The sequence below is a fragment of the Triticum aestivum genome, chromosome 5B, assembly GCF_018294505.1.
Source record: "Triticum aestivum cultivar Chinese Spring chromosome 5B, IWGSC CS RefSeq v2.1, whole genome shotgun sequence".
NCBI classification, from domain to species: Eukaryota; Viridiplantae; Streptophyta; class Magnoliopsida; order Poales; family Poaceae; genus Triticum; species Triticum aestivum.
In genome coordinates, this window is record NC_057807.1 from 458246842 (window position 1) to 458262382 (window position 15541).

Below are 15541 nucleotides of genomic sequence, written 5' to 3' on the forward strand. Positions count from 1 at the left end.
CAAGCCATAGGCTCACCATCAAAGAAGGATGATCGAGTCTTCAGGATCCTCAAATCTACAGCCAAATTCATCCTCTTGAATCTATATTCATACTCACAGTTTTGGTTTTGCAGGTCATAGATCTGGGCTTGGAGGTGCTCGATTTTCTCATGAAGCTTGAAGATGGTCTCCCCAATGTTCTTGGCGTCCATCTTATGGTTGTTGGTGAACTCCGCGATCATCATCTGGTTGGCGTTAAGTCCGCGCTCCACCATCCCTTGGCACTTGAAAACTTGTTGTTCCATCGCTTCGAGCTTTGTCTCCACGCTTCCGGTACTCCTTGGTCCCTCCACATCGCGGATGTGTAGCACCCCCTCACGCATCTCAATGGTTTGAGGGTGATGCAGCACCTCTACGAGATAGGGGTTGATGACCCTCTCGAAAAACTTGTCCTTGGAAGTGCTTGAAGATGTCATGGTGCTCTAGATCTGTTAGAAAAACAGCTCGAATCAAAGACAGAGGATATTTGCGTGATACGGTGGTCAAAACCTTTGGGAAATTACAGAATCAATTTTTACCGACCAAAAGAAGTATCGTGCAAGAAAACGGAGTCCGGAGAGCACACGAGGTGCCCACGAGGCAGGGGGCGCCCAGGTGGGTAGGGCGCGCCCTCCACCCTCGTGGATGCCTCGTGTCCTTCCCGGACTACTTCTTATTTTCCTATTTTCTTAAATATTCCAAAATGGAGAAAAATTGCTATTAGAACTGTTTTGAAGTCGGTTTACTTACCGTACCACATACCTATTCCTTTTTGGAGTCTGAAACATTCTGGAAAGTGTCTCTTATGTATTCCTCCGGGGTTATGATTTCGATAACATTAGTTTCAACATTTATAGGATTACCTGAGATATAATGTTTGATTCTTTGACCGTTCACCACCTTTGGATTTGTGCCTTCGAAGTTGTTGATTTTATGGCACCAGAACGATAGACCTCCTCGATAACGTAAGGGCCTTCCCACTTAGAGAGAAGTTTTTTCCTACAAAAAATCTTAAACGAGAGTTGAATAGCAACACATAATCACCTATGTTAAACTCATGCTTTTGTATCCTTTTGTCATGCCATCTTTTAACTTTTTCTTTAAACAGTTTGGCATTCTCATAGGCATGGGTTCTCCATTCATCAAGTGAGCTAATGTCAAATAACCTCTTCTCACCGGCAAGTTTGAAGTCATAATTGAGCTCTTTAATGGCCCAATATGCCTTATGTTCAAGTTCGAGAGGTAAGTGACATGCTTTTCCATAAACCATTTTATATGGAGACATACCCATAGGATTTTTATATGCAGTTCTATAAGCCCATAATGCATCATCAAGTTTCTTGAACCAATTGTTTCTAGATCTATTAACAGTCTTTTGCAAAATTAATTTGAGTTCTCTATTACTCAATTCTACTTGACCACTAGACTGTGGGTGATATGGAGATGCAATTCTATGATTAACGTCATACTTAGCAAGCATTTTACGGAAAGCACCATGAATAAAATGTGAACCACCATCAGTCATTAAGTATCTAGGGACTCCAAACCTCAGAAAAATAACTTCTTTAGGCATCTTAATAGAGGTGTTATGATCAGCACTACTAGTTGGAATAGCTTCTACCCACTTAGTAACATAATCAACAACAACTAAAATATGTGTATACCCATTAGAGGCAGGAAATGGTGCCATATAATCAAAGCCCCAAACATCAAATGGTTCAATAACAAGAGAATAATTCATAGGCATTTCTTGACGTCTACTAATATTACCAATTCTTTGACATTCATCACAAGACAAGACAAACTTACGAGTATCTTTGAAGAGAGTAGGCCAATAAAAACCGGATTGCAATACCTTATGTACAGTTCTATCTCCAGCGTGGTGTCCTCCATATGCCTCAGAGTGACACTTGCATAGGATCTGTTCCTATTCATGCTCAGGTACACAACATCTAATAACACCATCTACTCCTTCTTTATAAAGGTGTGGGTCATCCCAGAAGTAATGTCTTAAATCATAGAAGAACTTTTTCTTTTGCTGGTATGTGAAACTAGGTGCTATGAATTTAGCAACAATGTAATTAGCATAATCAGCATACCATGGGGCAGTATGAGAAGCATTTATGACAGCTAATTGTTCATCAGGAAAGCTATCATTAATAGGTAGTGGGTCATCAAGAACATTCTCTAACCTAGACAAGTTGTCTACAATGGGGTTCTCAGCTCCCTTTCTACCAATAATATGCAAATCAAATTCTTGTAACAAGAGAACCCATCTAATAAGTCTAGGTTTAGCATCTTTCTTTTCCATAAGATATTTAATAGCAGCATGATCAGTGTGAATATTTACTTTAGAATCAACAATATAAGGTCTGAAGTTATCACAAGCAAATACAACTGCTAAGAATTCTTTTTCAGTAGTAGCATAATTTCTCTGAGCACTGTCTAGAGTTTTACTAGCATATTGAATAACATTTAGTTTCTTATTAACTCTTTGTCCTAGAACAGCACCTACAACATAATCGCTAGCATCACACATAATTTCGACGGGTAAATTCCGATCAGGTGGCTGAACAATAAGTGCAGAAATCAAAGCTTTCTTAAGTATTTCAAATGCTTCAACACAATCATCATCAAAGACAAAAGGAATATTTTTTTGCAATAGATTAGTCAAAGGCCTAGAAATTTTAGAAAAGTCATTAGTGAACCTCCTACAAAAACCGACATGACCAAGGAAACTTCTTATACCTTTATTGTCCTTGGGACACGGCATCTTTTCAGTAGCATCAATCTTAGCCTTATCAACTTCAATGCCTCTTTCAAAATTGTATGCCCCAAGACAATGCTTTCATTAACCATAAAGTGGCACTTCTACCAATTCAAAATGAGACTAGTATCTTCACATCTCTACAAAACTTGATCAAGGTTGCTCAAGCAATCATCAAAAGAGGATCCATAGACGGAGAAATCATCCATGAATACCTCACAAATCTTTTGACAAAAGTCAGAGAATATAGCCATCATGCATCTTTGAAAGGTAGCAGGTGCATTACATAAACCAAAAGGCATACCTCTATAAGCAAAAGTACCGAAAGGGCAAGTAAAAGTGGTCTTTTCTTGATCCTCAGCTGACACAGGTATTTGAGAGAAACCCGAGTAACCATCTAGAAAGCAAAAATGTGTATGTTTGGATAATCTTTCTAGAATTTCATCAATAAAAGGTAAAGGGTAATGATCTTTTTTAGTAGCTTTACTTAATTTGCGGAAATTAATTACCATCCTATAACCTGTAATAATTCTTTGTGGGATCAATTCATCTTTATCATTAGGAACGACAGTAATACCTCCCTTCTTAGGGACACAATGGACATGACTTACCCACTGACTATCAGCGACGGGATAAATTATACCTGCCTCAAGGAGCTTTAGTATTTCCTTTCTTACCACTTCTTTCATCTTAGGATTTCGTCGTTGGTGGTCAACAACTGGTTTAGCGTCTTCTTCCAATTTTTTTTGTTGGCATAGAGTGGGACTAATGCCCTTAAGATCATCAAGAGTATATCCAATAGCAGCACGGTGCTTCTTCAGAGTTTTCAATAATCTTTCCTCTTCTTGCTCTGAAAGGTTAGCACTAATAATAATAGGATATATCTTCTTTTCATCAAGATAAGCATATTTAAGAGTATCAGGTAATGGTTTAAGCTCAAACACGGGATCACCCTTGGGTGGAGGAGGATCCCCTAAGATTTCAACAAGTAAGTTGTGTTTCAAAATAGGTCCCTGTTTAAAGAATACTTCATCTATTTCCCTTCTTTCATTCATAAACATATCATTTTCATGGTCTAGCAAATATTGTTCTAACGAATCAGTAGGAGGCACGGTAATAGAAGCAAGACCAATAATTTCATCCTTACTAGGCAATTCTTTATCATGAGGTTGTCTACGAAATTTAGCGAAATTAAACTCATGAGACATGTCCCCTAAACCAATAGTAACAACATCCTTTTCACAATCTATCTTAGAATTAACAGTATTCAAGAAGGGCCTACCAAATATGATGGGACAAAAGCTATCTTGTGGGGAACCAAGAACAAGAAAATCAGCAGGATATTTAACTTTCCCACACAAGACTTCAACATCTCTAACAATCCCAACTGGTGAAATAGTATCTCTATTGGCAAGGTTAATTGTAACATCAATTTCTTCTATCCCAGCAGGTGCAATATCATGCATAATTTCTTCGTATAAGGAATGAGGTATTGCACTAGCACTAGCACCCATATCACATAAGCCATGATAACAATGATCTCCCATTTTAACAGAAATAACAGGCATGCCTATAATAGGTCTATCTTTATTCTTAGTATCAGGTCTAGCAATTCTAGCAGCTTCATCACAAAAGTAAATAACATGCCCATCAACATTATCGGCCAAGAGATCCTTAACCATAGCAATACTAGGTTCAACTTTAATTTGCCCAGGAGGTGTATATGTTTTAGTATTACTCTTATGAACAATAGTTGAAGCTTTAGCATGATCCTTTATCCTAACAGGGAAAGGTGGTTTCTCAATATAAGTAGTAGGAACAATAGGATCATTATATGTGATAGTCTTTCCTTCAACTGTAACAGGTGCAACTACTTTTACTTCAATGGGAGGATTATATTTAAACCACTTCTTCTTAGGGAGATCAACATGAGTAGCAAATAATTCACAGAAAGAAGCTACTATCTCAGAGTCAAGTCCATATTTAGTGCTAAATCCACGAAAAGCATGGGTATCCATAAAAGATTTAACACAGTCAAAGAGTCAAGTCCATATTTAGTGCTAAATCCACGAAAAGCATGGGTATCCATAAAAGATTTAACACAATCAATCTTAGGTGTCATACCTGACTCCTTACCATCGTCGGAATCTCAATCTTCAGAGCTGCGTTTAATTCTTTCCAATAAATCCCATTTGAATTCAATAGTCTTCATCATAAAGACCCAGCACAAGAAGTATCGAGCATGGTGCGATTGTTGAGAGAAAGCCGAGCATAAACTTTTGAATAATCATTTCTCTCGAGAGCTCATGATTGGGGCATGAATATAACATTGACTTAAGCCTCCCCAAGCTTGAGTGATGCTTTCTCCTTCGCGAGGCCAAAAATTATATATATAATTACGATCATGATGAACAAGATGCATAGGATAAAACTTCTGGTGAAATTCCAATTTCACTCGTTTATAGTCCCAAGATCCCATATCATCACATAGCCTATACCATGTCAATGTGTCTCCCTTCAAAGATAAAGGGAAAACCTTCTTCTTAATAACATCATCGGGCATACCTGCAAGCTTAAATAATCCACAAACTTCATCCACATAGATAAGGTGTAAATCCGGATGCAATGTTCCATCTCCTGCAAAGGGATTAGCTAACAATTCCTCTACCATACCCGAAGGAATTTCAAATTAAACATTTTCAGTAGGTTCAGTAGGTTGAGGAGCAACTCTTTTCTCTACTGGTCGGGGTGAAGATACCCCATACAAGCCCCTCAAAAGGATTAGTTTCCATAGTAACAAGTAACAGTAAATTTGAGCACCCTATATAAATGTTTCCTTACCAAGTTCCACTCACCAAAGGCGCTTCACTCCCCGGCAACAGCGCCAGAAAAGAGTCCTTATGACCCACAAGTGTAGGGGGTCTATCATAGTCCTTTCGATAAGTAAGAGTGTCGAACCCAACAAGGAGCAGAAGGAAATGACAAGCGGTTTTCAGTAAGGTATTCTCTGCAAGCAATGAAATTGTAGGTAACAGATAGTTTTGTGATAAGATAATTTGTAACGGGTAACAAGCAATGAAAGTAAATAATGTGCAGCAAGGTGGACCAATCCTTTTTGTGGCAAAGGACAAGCCTGGACAAGTTCTTATAATGAGAAAAGCGCTCCCGAGGACACATGGGAATTATCATCAAGCTAGTTTTCATCACGCTCATATGATTCACGTTTGTTACTTTGATAATTTGATATGTGGGTGGACCAGTGCTTGGGTACTGCCCTTTATTGGACAAGCATCCCACTTATGATTAACCCCTATTGCAAGCATCCGCAACTACAAAAGAAGTATTAAGGTAAACCTAACCATAGCATGAAACATATGCATACAAATCAGCCCCTTACGAAGCAACGCATAAACTAGGGTTTAAGCTTCTGTCACTCTAGCAACCCATCATCTACTTATTACTTCCCAATGCCTTCCTATAGGCCCAAATAATGGTGAAGTGTCATGTAGTCGATGTTCACATAACACCACTAGAGGAGAGACAACATACATCTCATCAAAATATCGAACGAATACCAAATTCACATGACTACTAATAGCAAGACTTCACCCATGTCCTCGGGAACAAATGTAACTACTCACAAAGCATATTCATGTTCATGATCAGAGGGGTATTAATATGCATTAAGGATCTGAACATATGATCTTCCACCAAATAAACCAACTAGCATCATCTACAAGGAGTAACCAACACTACTAGCAACCCACAGGTACCAATCTGAGGTTTTGGTACAAAGATTGGATACAAGAGATGAACTAGGGTTTGAGAGGAGATGGTGCTGGTGAAGATGTTGATGGAGATTGACCCCCTCCCGATGAGAGGATCATTGGTGATGACGATGGTGATGATTTCCCCCTCCCGGAGGGAAGTTTCCCCGGCAGAACAGCTCCGCCGGAGCCCTAGATTGGTTCCGCCTCGTGGCGGCGGAGTTTCATCCCGTAAGCTTGCTTATTATTTTTTCTAGGGTAAAAGACCTCATATAACAGAAGATAGGCACCGGAGGGCTGCCAGGTGGCCCACGAGGCAGGGGGCGCGCCCAGGGGGGTAGGGCGCGCCCCCCACCCTCATGGGTGGTGGGTGGCCCCCTCAGGTATTTCTTCCGCTGAATATTTATCATTAATTCCAAAAATGACTTTCATGGATTTTCAGGACTTTTGGAGCTGTGCAGAATAGGTCTCCAATATTTGCTCCTTTTCCAGCTCAGAATCCCAGCTGCCGACATTCTCCCTCTTCATGTAAACCTTGTAAAATAAGAGAGAATAGCCATAAGTATTGTGACATAATGTGTAATAACATCTCATAATGCAATTAATATCAATATAAAAGCATGATGCAAAATGGACATATCAGTGCTCTCAGGTTCTGGCGCTTATTTGAGAAGGTGATGACACAACATAAAAGTAAATAGATATTTCCTTCGCAGAGGGAAGCAGTGATTTGCAGAGGTGCTAGAGCTCAAGTTTTTAAAACAAAGGTAAATGAAATTTTGAGACACGCACCCTTCTTGTTTACTTCCCGACCATCAGTTATCAATATCTTCCATGCTAAACACATTAGTAGCGGTTCTGAAGCGATAAAGTAAAGGTTATTGCTCCATAGGAGTTTTTGTTTGATTATTGATAAGTTCTTTTGCAATTTGGGACTGGGAATCCCTATTACGCCCATTTCTCGTGCAATGGTGAGTGAATAAACACCCATCCTAAGAATAATCCACTTAGCATGGAAGATCCAACTACCTCTTGTCGCTCTATGAACAATCCAGGCACACAAAAGGATATTTATTTTAAATTTTTAGAGGTGGCACATGCAAATTTATTTAGGACGGTAGGGTAATACCGCATATAGGTAGGTATGGTGGACTCGTCTGGAATAACTTGGGTTTAAGGTTTTTGATATACAAGCAGAATTCCCACTTAGTACAGGCGAAGGCTAGCAAATAGGTTGAGAAGCGGCCAGCTAAGAGCAACAACGGTCATGAACATGCATTATGCATAAGTAACATTGGATACTAGCATGAGTAGGATATGAATACCATGAACACAAATATCATAGAGGCTATGTTGGTTTTGATTCAACTACATACATGAACATGTGCCAAGTCAAGCCACTTGAACATTCAGAGGAGGATACCATATCATCATACTACATCACAATCATTTTAACGCAATGTTGACATCCAAGATAAATCATTACCAACTCCTAGCTACTTATGCATGGCATGAGAAACTGTAATCTCTAATTGTCATCGCAAACTATAATCTCTAAGTCAAGTTCATACCCGTTTCTCTCTGTCACGGCCAGTTCATCGAATATCATCATTATTTCCTTTCACTTGCACGACCGAACAATTTGAAAATAATAATAGTGCAAGAGTGTCATGGGCTAAGCTAGAATCTGCAAACATTTTATTCAAAAGGAGAAGACAAGGTAATATGGACTCTTTGTCAGATCATCAATAATGCATATGAGAGCCACTCAGCATTTTCATCGTGGTCTTCTCCTTGATATGGCTCAATAAAGAGAAAAGAAATTCAGAGAAACATACTCCAATATTTTTGGAGTTTTTCTTTTTTTTTTGTAAACAAGCAAATAAAAAAGGGGAAAGCAAAAACAAGAAAAACTATTTACATGGGAAAGCTCCCAACAAGTAAAAGAAGAACACATAAATCTTTTTGGGTTTTCTTTTTAGTGCTACAACAAATTAAATTAGGAAGAAAAATCAAGAAGAAACAAGAAACATATTTTTGAATTTTCTCAAAGTTTTTCAAACACACAAGAAGAAAGCGAGAAAATGGATAATACAATGAAAAAGTGTGAACACTGACAATTGGAATGAAATGTGTGAACATGAATGTAAAGTTGGTGGAAATACGTACTCCCCCAAGCTTAGGCTTTTGGCCTAACTCGGTATCAGTCAGTAGCGTGCATAATGGTTGGAGTGGTAGCTCATGGGGGCTCTCGATGCGGATGCCTCAGCCCGCCGTGCAGCCACAACCGCTGTGTTACAAGCTCGGGCCTCGCTCTCAAGAACATAATATCTTCCCCTGTTGTGAACATTAAAAAGAGTAGGTGCAGGAAAATATGTTTCCACCACGGAGTCCTTGTTAAACATCAATTTATAAGTGAAATTATGTGGATCTCCTCTAAGGATCTTATGAAGTTTCATAGCATCAAAGTCTAGGTACTGCGTGGGTAAAATAGGATCATAGGGCAAAGGTGAAACACCCAGCTCCCTCGCTAATCGTGTGGCATAAATTCCACCATAAAAATATCCACTACCAGCGTTGTGTTGCAACCTACATGCAACAATCATTCCAAGATTATAGTGTGTATGAGGCTCAAGTCTGGAGCACAAAGTGTAGTACAATCTTGTTTGCCGACAATACATTTTTCATTAAGTAATGCAAAGTACTGAATTGCGGGAAAATGAATGCTCTTTATTCTACCTTGCGTTACTCTCCTAGTCTAACCATAGCAAAGACTAGTTAAGAATATCTCAAACTCAGACATTGGCGGTTCATCGGGCGAACCCCAGAATGGAATTTTGCAGTGGTGAGCGAATCTCTCTAAGGATATGGTAAATGGGTTTTCATACAAATTAAATGACACCCTAGACTCACGGGATGGAGTTTAAATCCTTTGACAAATGATTAGGATGACGTGTTGGTCGCACTTATCCAAAATGTAGGGACCGGGCGTTGTGAACATATTGCTCGAATTCCTGCTTAATGCCCACACTCATCATATAATCGTTGCATGGCCATAAGCATGTTTTGGTGGCGGCATATCAAATGGACTTTTCACTCGGTTCAACATAAGACCGACGAACGGAGCTGCTACTAGAGGATGCCTCCGAGGATCTCCTCCTCGAAGAACTCCTTCCAAAGAAGTTCATAATGTCCGCAGAAAAAAATTTCTGAAAATTTTGGGTCACAAAAATTTGTTAACAAAACTTCATAAGAATGATAGCAACTACTCATAGGGATGTATAGAGGCCATAACAAGCATTCAAACTACTTATAACTCTAAGAGTTCAACATGCAAGCTCATCTACAGCAGCACCAAGAGTAGCTAATTATTCAAAATGTAAACCACTAAAGCAAAAACTAATTGGACACATGGAGGAGTCACTGAAGGAAATATGCCCTAGAGGCAATAATAAAGTTATTATTTATTTCCTTATTTCATGATAAATGTTTATTATTCATGCTAGAATTGTATTAACCGGAAACATGATACATGTGTGAATACATAGATAAACATATAGTCACTAGTATGCCTCTACTTGACTAGCTCATTAATCAAAGATGGTTATGTTTCCTAACCATAGACATGTGTTGTCATTTGATTAATGGGATCACATCATTAGAAGAATGATGTGATTGACATGACCCATTCCGTTAGCCTAGCACTTGATCGTTTAGTATACTGCTATTGCTTTCTTCATGACTTATACATGTTCCTGTAACTATGAGAAATATGCAACTCCCGTTTACCGGAGGAACACTTTGGGTACTACCAAACGTCACAATGTAACTGGGTGATTATAAAGGAGTACTACAGGTGTCTCCGAAGGTACATGTTGAGTTGGCGTATTTCGAGATTAGGTTTTGTCACTCCGATTGTCGGAGAGGTATCTCTGGGCCCTCTCGGTAATGCACATCATTATAAGCCTTACAAGCAATGTGACCAAATGAGTTGGTTACGGGATGATGCATTACGGAACAAGTAAAGAGACTTGCCGGTAACGAGATTGAACTAGGTATTGGATACCGACGATCAAATCTCGGGCAAGTAACATACCGATGACAAAGGGAACAACGTATGTTGTTATGCGGTTTGACCGATAAAGATCTTTGTAGAATATGTAGGAACCAATATGGGCATCCAGGTCCCGCTATTGGTTATTGACCGAGAATGGTTCTAGGTCATGTCTACATAGTTCTCGAACCCGTAGGGTCCGCACGCTTAACGTTACGATGACAGTTTTATTATGAGTTTATAAGTTTTGATGTACCGAAGTTTGTTCGGAGTCCCGGATGTGATCACGGACATGACGAGGAGTCTCGAAATGGTCGAGACATAAAGATTGATATACTGGAAGCCTATGTTTGGACATCGGAAAGGTTCCGGGTGAAATCGGGATTTTACCGGAACACCGGGGGGTTACCGGAACCCTCCCGGGGGTTAATGGGCCTTAGTGGGCCATGAGGGAGAAGAGGAGGGCCGGCCAGGGCAGGCCGCACACTCCCTCCCCCCCTAGTCCGAATAGGACAAGGAAGGGGGGGCGGCGCCCCCCTTTCCTCTTTCCCCTCCCCCCTTTCCTTCTCCACCAAGGCAAGAGGGGGGAGTCCTACTCCCGATGGGAGTAGGACTCCTCCAGGCGCACCCCAAGGGGGCCGGCCACACCTCCCCCTCCCTCCTTTATATACGGGGGCAAGGGGGCACCCCATAACACACAAGTTGATCTACGGATCGTTCCTTAGCCGTGTGCGGTGCCCCCCTCCACCATATTCCACCTCGGTCATATCGTCGCGGATTTTAGGCGAAGCCCTGCGCTGGTAGAGCATCATCATCGTCACCACGCTGTCGTGCTGACGGAACTCATCCCCGAAGCTTTGCTGGATCGGAGCCCAGGGATCGTCATCGAGCTGAACGTGTGCAGAACTCAGAGGTGCCGTATGTTCGGTACTTGGATCGGTTGTATCGTGAAGACGTACGACTACATCAACCGCGTTGTCATAACGCTTCCGCTTACGGTCTACGAGGGTACGTGGACAACACTCTCCCCTCTCGTTGCTATGCCATCACCATGATCTTGCGTGTGCGTAGGAATTTTTTTGAAATTACTACGTTCCCCAACAGTGGCATCCGAGCCCGGTTTTATGCGTTGATGTTATATGCACGAGTAGAACACAAGTGAGTTGTGGGCGATACAAGTCATACTGCTTACCAGCATGTCATACTTTGGTTCGGCGGTATTGTGAGATGAAGCGGCCCGGACCGACATTACGCGTACGCTTACGCGAGACTGGTTTCACCGTTACGAGCACTTGTGCTTAAAGGTGGCTGGCGGGTGTCTGTCTCTCTCACTTTAGCTGAATCGAGTGTGGCTACGCCCGGTCCTTGCGAAGGTTAAACAGCACTAACTTGACGAACTATCGTTGTGGTTTTGATGCGTAGGTAAGAACGGTTCTTGCTAAGCCCGTAGCAGCCACGTAAAATTTGCAACAACAAAGTAGAGGACGTCTAACTTGTTTTTCCAGGGCATGTTGTGATGTGATATGGTCAAGACGTGATGCTATATTTTATTGTATGAGATGATCATGTTTTGTAACCGAAGTTATCGGCAACTGGCAGGAGCCATATGGTTGTCGCTTTATTGTATGAAATGCAAACGCCCTGTAATTGCTTTACTTTATCACTAAGCGGTAGCGATAGTCGTAGAAGCAATAGATGGCGTAACGACAACGATGCTATGATGGAGATCAAGGTGTCACGCCGGTGACGATGGTGATCACAACGGTGCTTCGAAGATGGAGATCACAAGCACAAGATGATGATGGCCATATCATATCACTTATATTGATTGCATGTGATGTTTATCCTTTATGCATCTTATCTTGCTTTGATTGACGGTAGCATTATAAGATGATCTCTCACTAATTATCAAGAAGTGTTCTCCCTGAGTATGCACCGTTGCGAAAGTTCTTCGTGCTGAGACACCACGTGATGATCGGGTGTGATAGGCTCTACGTTCAAATACAACGGGTGCAAAACAGTTGCACACGCGGAATACTCGGGTTAAACTTGACGAGCCTAGCATATACAGATATGGCCTCGGAACACGGAGACCGAAAGGTCGAGTGTGAATCATATAGTAGATATGATCAACATATTGATGTTCACCGTTGAAACTACTCCATCTCACGTGATGATCGGACATGGTTTAGTTGATATGGATCACGTGATCACTTAGAGGATTAGAGGGATGTCTATCTAAGTGGGAGTTCTTAAGTAATATGATTAATTGAACTTTAATTTATCATGAACTTAGTCCTGGTAGTATTTTGCAAATTATGTTGTAGATCAATAGCTTGCGTTGTTGCTTTCATATGTTTATTTTGATATGTTCCTAGAGAAAATTGTGTTGAAAGATGTTAGTAGCAATGATGCGGATTGGATCCGTGATCTGAGGTTTATCCTCATTGCTGCACAGAAGAATTATGTCCTTAATGCACCGCTAGATGACAGACCTATTGCAGGAGCAGATGCAGACGTTATGAACATTTGGCTAGCTCAATATGATGACTACTTGATAGTTTAGTGTACCATGCTTAACGGCTTAGAATCGGGACTTCAAAGACGTTTTGAACGTCATGGACCATATAAGATGATCCAGGTATTGAAGTTAATATTTCAAGCAAATACCCGAGTTGAGAGATATGAAGTCTCCAGCAAGTTCTATAGCTAAAAGATGGAGGAGAATCGCTCAACTAGTGAGCATGTGCTCAGATTGTCTGGGTACTTCAATCGCTTGAATCAAGTGGGAGTTAATCTTCCAGATAAGATAGTGATTGACAGAATTCTCTAGTCACCATCACTAAGTTACTAGAACTTCGTGATGAACTATAGTATGCAAGGGATGACGAAAACGATTCCCAAGCTCTTCGTGATGTTGAAATCAACGAAGGTAGAAATCAAGAAAGAGCATCAAGTGTTGATGATTGACAAGATCACTAGTTTCAAGAAAAGGGCAAAGGGAAAGAAAGGGAACTTCAACTAGAATGACAAGCAAGTTGTCACTCCCGCGAAGAAGCCCGAAGTTGGACCAAAGCCTGAAACTGAGTGCTTACACTTCAAAGGAAATGGTCACTGGAAGCGGAAATGCCCTGAATATTTGGTGGATAAGAAGGATGGCAAAGTGAACAAGGGTATATTTGATATGCATGTTATTGATGTGTACCTTACTTGTGTTTATAGCAGCCCCTGAGTATTTGATACTTGTTCAGCTGCTAAGATTAGTAACTCGAAACAGGAGTTACAGAATAAACAGAGACTAGTTGAAGGGGAAGTAACGATGAGTGTTGGAAGTAGTTCCAAGATTGATATGATCATCATCGCACACTCCCTATACTTTCGGGATTAGTGTTGAACCTAAATAAATGTTATTTGGTGTTTGCGTTGAGCATGAATATGATTTGATCATGTTTATTGCAATATGGTTATTCATTTAAAATCAGAGAATAATTGTTATTCTGTTTAAATGAATAAAACCTTTGATGGTCATACACCCAACGAAAATAGTTTGTTGGATCTCGATTGTAGTGATACACATATTCATAATATTGATGCCAAAAGATGCAAAGTTGATAATGATAGTGCAACTTATTTGTGGCACTGCCGTTTGGGTCATATCGGTGTAAAGCGCATGAAGAAACTCCATAAAGATGGATTTTCGGAATCACTTGGTTATGAATCATTTGATGCTTGCGAACCGTGCCTTTTGGGCAAGATGACTAAAAACTCCATTCTCCGGAACAATGGAACAAGCTACTGACTTATTGGAAATAATAAGTAACGATGTATGCGATCCAATGAGTGTTGATGCTCGTGGCAAGTATCGTTATTTGCTGACCTTCACAAAATGATTTGAGCAGATATGGGTATATCTACTTGATGAAACATAAGTCTGAAATAATTGAAAGGTTCAAAGAATTTCAGAGTGAAGTGGAAAAATCATCGTAACAAGAAAATAAAATTTCTACGATCTGATCGCGGAGACGAATATTTGAGTTACGAGTTTGGTCTTCAATTAAAACAATGTGGAATAGTTTCACAGCTCACGCCATCTGGAACACCACAATGTAATGGTGTGTCTGAACGTCGTAATCGTACTTTACTAGATATGGTGCGATCTATGATGTCTCTTATCGGTTTACCACTATCGTTTTGGGGTTATGCATTAGAGACAGCTGCATTCACGTTTAATAGGGCACCATCTAAATCCGTTGAGACGACACCGTATGAACTATGGTTTAGCAGTAAACCTAAGCTGTCGTTTCTTAAAGTTTGGAGTTGCGATGCTTATATGAAAAAGGTTTTCAACTTGATAAGCTCGAACCCAAATCGGAGAAGTGTGTCTTCATAGAATACCCAAAGGAAACTGTTGGGTACACCTTCTATCATAGATCCGAAGGCAAAACATTCGTTGCCAAGAATGGATCCTTTCTAGAGAAGAAGTTTCTCTCGAAAGAAGTGAGTGGGAGGAAAGTAGAACTTGATGAGGTAACTGTACCTGCTCCCTTATTGGAAATTAGTTCATCACAGAAATATGTTCCTGTGACTACTACACCAATTAGTGAGGAAGTTAATGATGATGATCATGAAACTTCAGATTAAGTTACTACAGAACCTCGTAGGTCTTACAGAGTAAGATCCGCACTAGAGTGGTACGGTAATCCTGTTCTGTAAGTTATGTTACTAGACCATGACGAACCTACGAACTATGAAGAAGCGATGGTGAGCCCAAATTCCGCAAAATGGCTTGAGGCCATGAGATCTGAGATAAGATCCATGTATGAAAACAAAGTATGGACTTTGATTGACTTGCCCAATGATCGGCGAGACATTGAGATTAAAAGGATCTTCAAGAGGAAGACGGATGCTGATAGTGTTACTATCTACAAAGCTAGA